The sequence below is a fragment of the Agrilus planipennis genome, unplaced genomic scaffold (genome assembly GCF_000699045.2).
Source record: "Agrilus planipennis isolate EAB-ADULT unplaced genomic scaffold, Apla_2.0 scaffold90, whole genome shotgun sequence".
Lineage (NCBI taxonomy): Eukaryota > Metazoa > Arthropoda > Insecta > Coleoptera > Buprestidae > Agrilus > Agrilus planipennis.
The window spans coordinates 89,450-99,697 of record NW_020438865.1 but is presented as its reverse complement, the minus strand read 5'-3'; the positions used below and the strand labels follow the sequence as shown (position 1 = coordinate 99,697).

Here is a 10,248-nt window from a genome sequence, read left to right as displayed (position 1 = left end):
ATTTTAGATTAGTAGAGTTGTGAAATTTTTGCGCAGGTATTACAATTTTTCTGAATAAATAGCTTTCAGGTTTTTAAAATATCGGTAGTATTATTAAATTATTTTAAACGTCTTAAAGCATTTATGAGTATTTTCAATTAAACAAAAAATATTTATAATGAAACATAAACAACACAAATACTAGGTGCATTTAATTAAAATTTAAGAGCCTGCGTTTTGTTTAAAAGTACATTTTTAAACGTTTATTTATTCCAGCGTTTCGCAATAGATTGCTTTCTCGATCCGTTCTACAATTAGTTTGTTTTGCGGTTTTACTTCGACCTTGTACGGTTTATATCCTTTTCGTACGTTGTTTGTTCGACGTATCTAATGAAGTTCTAGTCCATCAAGCTTTTTTTACTGTGTGTCGAAGAGAAAGGAGATAAGCGTACGTTTCTTTGGAAGGGGAAATGAATGTTAGCTTTGCCTGTGGCCAGTACAGACAGACAGTATAGCTCGGTTTCCGACGTAGTCTTCGGGATATACTTGTGTTGCATGTTTAAAGTCCCTTTGTAATTATTGATAAAAGCTAGAAAATGACCGAGGAAGCTTTTTAATAATATATGCAAAACGATAAATAAATACGTGTTTCACCGGTTATAGGACATTATCGAATCGATATATTTTGGGTTTGGATAAATCGCTCGTACGATCTCTTTGGAAAATGGTGATGAGGATGCAGCAACCTTTTGATTTTCTGGTAAGAAAAGCTGTTGTCTTTGATGTGTAGTTTTTACTAGAGATGGACCAGTATTCAATTTGGATTTCGTATCCGGCGGATTCGGTGCTCTTTTGGGTGGGTTATTCCCGACGAGGCCCGTGTAGCAGCTACAAAACTTAAGGAAACTTAATCCAACGGATTGTAAATGAAATTTTTTCTCTAGGTTTAGTTAGGCTAGGTACTTTAATGTTAAATTGGCCTTTAAAATATATTTATCGAAAAGAAAAAACAGGGTATCTGTCAAACGAATGAATGTTTAAAACTTGCTGCTATATCTGTTGAATGGCAGGGTCCAGCAGCTGGTATCCCATCATCGTGCTACTCTTGTTGTAACCTTTTATTCCATACGCCAAATCTCTAGAGGTAGACCAAGATTAGAATACTGTTTAAAAATTGTTCAGGGCGTGGGATGTTCTAGTTTTAGGGAAATGCGAAGATTAGCTCAGGATAGGAAGGAGTGGAAGTGCGTGTCCAACCAGTCTTACGTCTGATGACTTTATGACGACGATGGTGATGATTTTATAAATAAATTGACTTTTAACATTAAGGGGTCCTAACCTAACCAAACGTACAGAAAGGATTTTATTTATAATTTATTTTTCTAATGTTGGTTTATACATTTGATTATTTCGTCAGATAGGTCAAACTTTTAAGTTCTTCACAACCAGTCGCACATGTGCATTACTGGTGCATCGGTATCATATCCTTTTGTTGAATTAGATTTGGTTAGATCTTTTAGTACTAAATTGTCGTTAAAAATATATTTATTGATCTGCGAAATGAATGTTGAAAACCAGTAGTTGTACCTTTTTAATGGGTAGGTTCCGGCAAGCGGTTTAGAATAATCTCTGTTATTTGACGAGTGGAATTTTGTGTTTAGCGTCGTACATGGCGATAATATTTTTGTGCAATAGGTTTATTGAAAATGTCGAAGAATAGAAATGGATTGTTAAAAGTTAGGAGAACAGCGATGCAATGTAATTTAGGAGCCAGATAGTTATATGTTATTACTCTTTTAATTTGTGATTTATAAGAACGATTTGCTAAGATAAGAGGACAATTCCATTGGTCGTTTAACCTTAAGGAGGTCTGCTTGACATCGGAAGCAAGCTACATATATGTAAACAGTCGTACATAAAGCAGGGTGATATTAGGTCGCAATGTGTATATACATATGTATATATACATATATAAATATCGTTTGTTGTCATTTGTTTCCATTTTCTAGTGCTTGTCAAAAACACTCAACTGTGCAAGTTTTCCTGAGAGGCTTTTATTTACAACATTCGCTTTTGTTGTTTATGTTGTCTGGTTTAGTAAGTGGCAATTCATAAAAATGTTCGATTCTATAGATACATATATAGATAATACGTCCCACAATTAATTTATGAATCCATCGGGAGGGAAACGAAACTAGAATTTAATGAAAGTGGAAGTTTTTAACTATTCAGACATTGGCTGATAGATTCGTACGTCAAAATTCCTCCCTTTTTTTGATTAATTGCTTGAGTTTCCTGGATAGTCATTCTCAATTCCGGCTTGTCTTTTTAATTCGTCCCTCTTCTAGATTAATCTGTTGACTAAGAGTAATAATGAAAGTCCTTCTGACATTTTATTCATTGCACTTATTTAATTATTAACTGTCATGAAACTCGACTGCCAGACTTTAATTTCTATAACGCTCACTGTATTACTTATAATTGAAAGCCGTTATCCTGCTTTATTTATACCAGGGTTGAAGAAAATTCGATACATTCCTTTGGAATGGTTAAACTACAGTTCATTTGTCAGATTAATAGTAACTTTTCACCATTTTTAGACAGCTAGTGAACTAAGGAATTTATTCTAGTATTACTGGTACGATACAGTCTATACCAACATAATGTTTTTAAATGAAAATTTACAATAAAATACCCTTACAATGATTTTTGCAAATCTATGTCCACAACGTGAACCCGGGACCTTTGGTTTACGCACCAATGTTCTGACCACTAAACTACGAGAGGTGACAACAACATTGGTGCGTAAAGCTAAAGGTCCCCGGTTCGGTTCCCGGCGGGGGTGTGATGACAACAGCAACAATTTTTCCCTCATTAATTTGAGGTAGTTTGTAGTGGGTAAATAAAAAATCGAAAAAATGATTTCAAATTAATATTGCATAACTAACAATGTCATAGGATTTCAAAATAAAACAATTTAATATGAAATATTATTCTGAAAATTCGTTTGTGAATTTTTAGCCACTACACACTTCCTCAAATTAATGAGGAAAAATTTGTTGCTGTTGTCACACCCCCGCCGGGAATCGAACCCGGGCTCTTTGGCTTTACGCGCTAATGCTTTGACCACTAAGCTACGAGAGATGACAACAGGAACAACGACAAACCGTACTTATTAGGTCACAAAAATCCGTCGAACTAATATATACTATGATTAAACATACATACAATTTTTTAGACATCTTTTAGAAGTGAGTTAGTTTTAATATGAAATATTATTCTGAAAATTCGTTTGTGAATTTTTAGCCACTACACACTTCCTCAAATTAATGAGGAAAAATTTGTTGCTGTTGTCACAATTTGTCAATAATAGAGGCCCTGTCAACAATAGGGCCTTTTCCTTAGATAATAACAATTTTTTAATGCCAGTTAGATGCCATTATTTAATACTGTTTTATTTGCTTATAATAGCCGTAGATTATTTTCTCTGTTGCGGGATGTGGGACAACATTTGTATATCATTTTCTCTTTATTTTTTTGAACATCATATCTTACTTAGAATGTACGAATGAAATACGTACATGCATACCTCGTCTGGTGAGAATTAATTAAGGGGCAAAATCCTCTTGTATGAACTCTCAGTAGACAAAGGATTGTCTTGTCAACGGTTGATATTCATTCACATCCACGTTCTCAATATTGCAGTAGATGGATATGTAGATATCAAAATTGACAAACAATTTAAGGATATTAAATATTCATCATACTAACAGAGCCTTAATCCATTATAACTAGTTCGTAGGAATCTTGTTTTCGTGATCGTTGTTAAATTTCTTTCACTGATTATCTAATTTGTTAAGAATCTAAATGTCGGTTTTATATGTGTATAAGTGCATATATAACGAGTGTTTCATATGAACGGATCGAATAAATCCGGAAATTTCGTAACTTTATACATCGTGTGATGTTTGGCACTATGTCATAAAACGTGACATAAACCTATCAGTAACTGATAAGCTTTCAGAAACCTAATATTACCGTCGAAGGCTTTCTTTTGCGACAGCAGTTGAATGGTTTTTGATGACACTTTAAAATTGTGTCAGTTACGCTGCATTAGCTCGAAATTGTGAAAGTGTCAAAACCGCTATATTAGAAGATGCTTATCCAAACATCCAAGATGGTTTCTGATTCTTGATAACGGTTCATATTCTTGAATATGTACCACAAATTTAGAAAGACATTACACATTAAAAAGGCGGAAATTCAAAACTGAATTAAGTACATATAAATTTTAGCAAGTTGTAAAATAGATTTTTGATTTAAAAGTAGAAATTTAAAACTGCAAAATAGAGCTATTTTTTACATAAAATTAGTATCCTAGTTTTTGGTTAATTTTTAATTTAATTTATAACTTGTACAGATATGTCAAAAAGCAGTGGTTTTTGGGTCAGTGATCTGTCGAAAAGGACGGGATTTCGATTTGTTTGAATTGACCCGTATAAAAGTTCTTATCAACTATTTTCCTAATTAATACAGATACATGATAGCAGACACTTTGCTTGAGCTAGTACCAGTGTTATTGTACATAGAGGGAAGTGTTGGACAAGGGAATATAGGGAAAATAATTCTTGTAAAGACGTTTAGGTAAACGCGAAATAGTTGTGAGTTGCTCTTGACTCGAGCATTTTAATATCGATTGGGGGAAGAAAAACCATCAAGCTCACGCACAAATAAAACCGGTAGTTTGATAAGTGCTCTTGCTACTGTAAATGTGTTTCATCACTTGCTAATGTACAGCCCACCTATCCTGGTATCAGTGTTTACGGAATAAATTCATTGCAGAATCTTTAATGGCTTCGTAAACAAGGGATTCTGTACAGAATTATTATTACAGTAATTATTCATTAAATGTAAAATGCAAACCGGGAACCTTATCATTACCTCCTCTAGTACATAAATCTAATATTACTAATTATTGTGTCACTATAGTAACTTTCTTTAACATGTTCGTAATACATTGACTGATTTTCAGATTTGCGTTCCCTAAGTTCGGATAACAGAAATCGATTAATTTGTTAATTTTTCGTCTTAATGAGATCTTATTAAACATATTTAAAGATTATAGATGATCTGAAACCTCTACGTAAACAAAATTCGTATTCGTGAAATATAATGCGAAACACCCTGGAAAAAACATCAAGTACGTAACAGTTACTGAAATGTCGGTACATGACATACAGACAGGTGAATCGACTACGAAGTTCTTAAAATGCAGAATTTGTTGCAATTTCTCAAAAGTTATTAATTATTAAGAAACAAAAGTTCTTGAAAACGAAAACCACCACAGAAATTATGAAATAAATTGGCTTGCAAATTTTAAATTCGATTTTTAAAGGCAAAGTTAAAATTGTGCCTATCGGATTCTCTTTTATAATTATCTTAATTAAAGTTAAATATGTTTTGTTGTTGACTGTTACGGAATAATTAATTATTCGAAACAAAATTAAAATATAAAGTTCTAAAGGATTATTATATTATATTTAGTCAATACCTATTCATATACATTACATTCTTGCAGCAATATTTAAATCAGAATACAATAAATATACTGAAATTTATAAATCATAAATAATCAGTTAAGTTTATAAATATTTTTTCGGTGGAAGGAAATTTGTTCATACTTAAGTATATGTACTTATACGTGTTATCAAAGTTCCCGCAGGTTCAGTTTTCCTTCTTGGGTCCAAGTGAAGAAAACTTTTAGCGTTCCCAACTTTAGCCAATCTTAAGTTGTCGGTATAATATTCGCGTTAAGGATTCTAAAGATACGCCTAATTTAGGCATGCCTTCAATATTACACACAAAAGCTTAATAAACTTTCTAAAAACTTTGTTGAGCTTTTTCAAGGAGGTTTCTTTGGCAGGTCTAATTAAGCTTTCAATATTTTGATTTTCCTAACAATCAGTGTAACTATACCTACCAGACGTGTATAAGAATTTATGAAAACTATCAGACGTGTATTGCGATTTCAGTTTTATTAGATCTCATCAGCATGTCATATAGACAGTCTTGATAAAATGGCTATTAAATTTAAATTTCGTAAGGAAATCACAGTAATTCTTTTGAGATATTCATAATACAGGGAAAAATAAGGGGATGTTTTGGTCGTTTAGAGTTTATTTTTTGTTATTTATTTAAATGCAGTAGATAAAGGAAATTAGAAATTTTTAAAACCGCACAGCTATAAAAACGTATTTTTTTGTTTTGTTTGTCCAATTACTACAGATGGCGTTCACTGCGCCATTTGTAGTATTTTCTAAAACGCACTGTTAAGACAGCAGGTAAAAGTTGGTCTGGGTTCTGTCGGAGTTGCCTGCGACGCGCTGATGAGATCCAAAAAGATCGAAATCGCGATCCGCGTCTGGCAGTTTCGACAGAATACAGACCACTTCGAATTATTTTACTTTAATTCTGTTAGTGAAAATACGGAAATGTGTAATAAGATATAAGTTAGGTACAGGTAGGTGTCGCACAGTTTGAGGAGTCAGAAAATTAGATGAATCTACCCTGCAAAGGGATCACTTCTGAGAGCTTATTGGATTTGCAGCTTAACATGACAAGACATGTTGTTAGTATGTGTACAGAACATCCAAGTAAACAATTTAATACTAGATTCCTTCCCGATGCTCAAATGTGTCTTCCACTTGCATATGGAGCCACTTCAAACTAATTTGAAACTATACTTTAGGACACTGAAACCGTCACTTCCTGCTGTTACGATTTTCGTCCATGTGAAAATAAACAAAATTATTTAATTGTAGCAAACGTAAAAATTTAAATTGCCCAAAGTACATTAAAGGAACATTTATCTTAGAGTACTTACAGGTTCGTGTTTGGTATACAAATAGGAAGAAGAAATTGTTATTTCGTTCTATATAGCACAGTTTTCAGTTGATTGGGAATATTAATGTCATCCCTTGAATAAGGGTGGTAGAGATTGTGGTTCATCATAATTCATGTTTAGTTATGACTAGAAATTAACATTAAATAATTTTATCTTAAAAACTTCAGAAAAGGGAGGAAGTTCTTCGCTTTTTTTTTTAAATTAATGTTCCCATACAAACCAAATTTCAGGATAAGCTACAAGTTTTCTTTTAGGCCAAAGTAGTTTATACGAAGAACGATAGACACAGTAGGTCTAGTTTGTTCTGAATCTATTACCAGACAAACTTAATTACAGGATAAAGTATTTTTGTCTAGATCTAACCAGTTTATCTGTTATGCAATAGGATGAACCACTCCAAGCTGTTTTGTATCAAATCTCTTATCTGAAAACCATTTCAAGATAAACTAAATTGTCTAGGTAAAACCTGTTTATCAGAAATTGGGTATGATTAAATATCAAATAAGAGCAATTAAATGTAACTATAATCTTACCTCCAAAAAATGTGTATCAAAAGAAATGAAATAGTAAAAAATAAATAAANATCTATGTATTTTAACGATAAGAAGGCTCAAATATATTAAGGAAACGTAGGGCGAATACTTGCAGATATTGTTACAGGTTTTACGAAAATTTATCAGTGTTAAACACTCGCATGTAAATTTTCAAGTTTTCTACTCTTCGCGTCGTTTTGTTGTGACAAGTTTCCAACACGAATTTGTTAGCTGGTTACGTTAAAAATAACACATGATCACTTACAAATCTCTTGACTTCAGGAGGTTCTAATACTACCTTCTGTAACGACAGTATGATGATTATCTACTTACAAAATAAAATTTCTGTTAAATTTTTTACATAAAATGAATTAACGCAGTTCAGGATATGATACGACATTTCTTTGCAAGTGTTCTCATCATCATAAGGTCGTCGGTTGGACACGTACCTCCATTCCTTCCTATCCTGAGCTAATCTTAGCATTTCCCTAAAACTAGAACATCCCACATCCTTAACTATTTGCGAACAGTAATCTAATCTTGCTGTACCTCTACCTCTACTCCTCTTAACTCCTGTTTCTACCTCTAATATGTCTTTGACTAGACCTTCATGCGTGATATGGTGTATTACCAACCTATCTCGCCTATTTTTTATTGACTTCCATTGAGTCCTGTATTCTAACCTTTTCAATCCACGGTATCCTCATTATTCGCCGGTAACACCACATTTCAAACGCTTCTAATCTTTCCTTTTCCTCCGCGCCTACCGTCCATGTTTTGCACCCGTACAGCGTCGCGGTCCAAACGTGCACCTTTAACAATCTTTTTCGAATTTCTAAATTTTGCGAGCATAGAAGTGACATTATTGAAGGCGACTCGACCCTACGCTATCCGCTATCCTCTGCTTTATACTTTGCGAATTTTTAAAATTTCCGTAATACATATCTATGTTTGACTATAATTGTCTTACCTATTTAAATATAAAAGATACATATTATTTATGTAGAGTTGTGAAATTTTTGCGCAGGTATTACAATTTTTCTGAATAAATAGCTTTCAGGTTTTTAAAATATCGGTAGTATTATTAAATTATTTTAAACGTCTTAAAGCATTTATGAGTATTTTCAATTAAACAAAAAATATTTATAATGAAACATAAACAACACAAATACTAGGTGCATTTAATTAAAATTTAAGAGCCTGCGTTTTGTTTAAAAGTACATTTTTAAACGTTTATTTATTCCAGCGTTTCGCAATAGATTGCTTTCTCGATCCGTTCTACAATTAGTTTGTTTTGCGGTTTTACTTCGACCTTGTACGGTTTATATCCTTTTCGTACGTTGTTTGTTCGACGTATCTAATGAAGTTCTAGTCCATCAAGCTTTTTTTACTGTGTGTCGAAGAGAAAGGAGATAAGCGTACGTTTCTTTGGAAGGGGAAATGAATGTTAGCTTTGCCTGTGGCCAGTACAGACAGACAGTATAGCTCGGTTTCCGACGTAGTCTTCGGGATATACTTGTGTTGCATGTTTAAAGTCCCTTTGTAATTATTGATAAAAGCTAGAAAATGACCGAGGAAGCTTTTTAATAATATATGCAAAACGATAAATAAATACGTGTTTCACCGGTTATAGGACATTATCGAATCGATATATTTTGGGTTTGGATAAATCGCTCGTACGATCTCTTTGGAAAATGGTGATGAGGATGCAGCAACCTTTTGATTTTCTGGTAAGAAAAGCTGTTGTCTTTGATGTGTAGTTTTTACTAGAGATGGACCAGTATTCAATTTGGATTTCGTATCCGGCGGATTCGGTGCTCTTTTGGGTGGGTTATTCCCGACGAGGCCCGTGTAGCAGCTACAAAACTTAAGGAAACTTAATCCAACGGATTGTAAATGAAATTTTTTCTCTAGGTTTAGTTAGGCTAGGTACTTTAATGTTAAATTGGCCTTTAAAATATATTTATCGAAAAGAAAAAACAGGGTATCTGTCAAACGAATGAATGTTTAAAACTTGCTGCTATATCTGTTGAATGGCAGGGTCCAGCAGCTGGTATCCCATCATCGTGCTACTCTTGTTGTAACCTTTTATTCCATACGCCAAATCTCTAGAGGTAGACCAAGATTAGAATACTGTTTAAAAATTGTTCAGGGCGTGGGATGTTCTAGTTTTAGGGAAATGCGAAGATTAGCTCAGGATAGGAAGGAGTGGAAGTGCGTGTCCAACCAGTCTTACGTCTGATGACTTTATGACGACGATGGTGATGATTTTATAAATAAATTGACTTTTAACATTAAGGGGTCCTAACCTAACCAAACGTACAGAAAGGATTTTATTTATAATTTATTTTTCTAATGTTGGTTTATACATTTGATTATTTCGTCAGATAGGTCAAACTTTTAAGTTCTTCACAACCAGTCGCACATGTGCATTACTGGTGCATCGGTATCATATCCTTTTGTTGAATTAGATTTGGTTAGATCTTTTAGTACTAAATTGTCGTTAAAAATATATTTATTGATCTGCGAAATGAATGTTGAAAACCAGTAGTTGTACCTTTTTAATGGGTAGGTTCCGGCAAGCGGTTTAGAATAATCTCTGTTATTTGACGAGTGGAATTTTGTGTTTAGCGTCGTACATGGCGATAATATTTTTGTGCAATAGGTTTATTGAAAATGTCGAAGAATAGAAATGGATTGTTAAAAGTTAGGAGAACAGCGATGCAATGTAATTTAGGAGCCAGATAGTTATATGTTATTACTCTTTTAATTTGTGATTTATAAGAACGATTTGCTAAGATAAGAGGACAATTCCATTGGTCGTTTAACCTT

At 33.3% G+C, this 10,248-nt stretch overlaps 1 protein-coding gene across 8 annotated transcripts in view; it reads left to right on the top strand.

The window, feature by feature from the left end:
* The window catches only part of LOC108737328 (zwei Ig domain protein zig-8), a 207,079-nt gene that overhangs the window by 108,137 nt on the left and 88,694 nt on the right, over positions 1-10,248 (top strand). The window contains exon 1 of one of the 8 annotated variants that reach the window (XM_025975347.1): positions 8,885-9,146. The exons of the other annotated variants lie outside the window; for them this stretch is intronic. The gene's annotated coding sequence lies outside the window, so the exon portion shown is untranslated. Of the gene's footprint in view, positions 1-8,884; positions 9,147-10,248 lie in introns of those variants that run through there. 8 annotated transcript variants of the gene reach the window in all.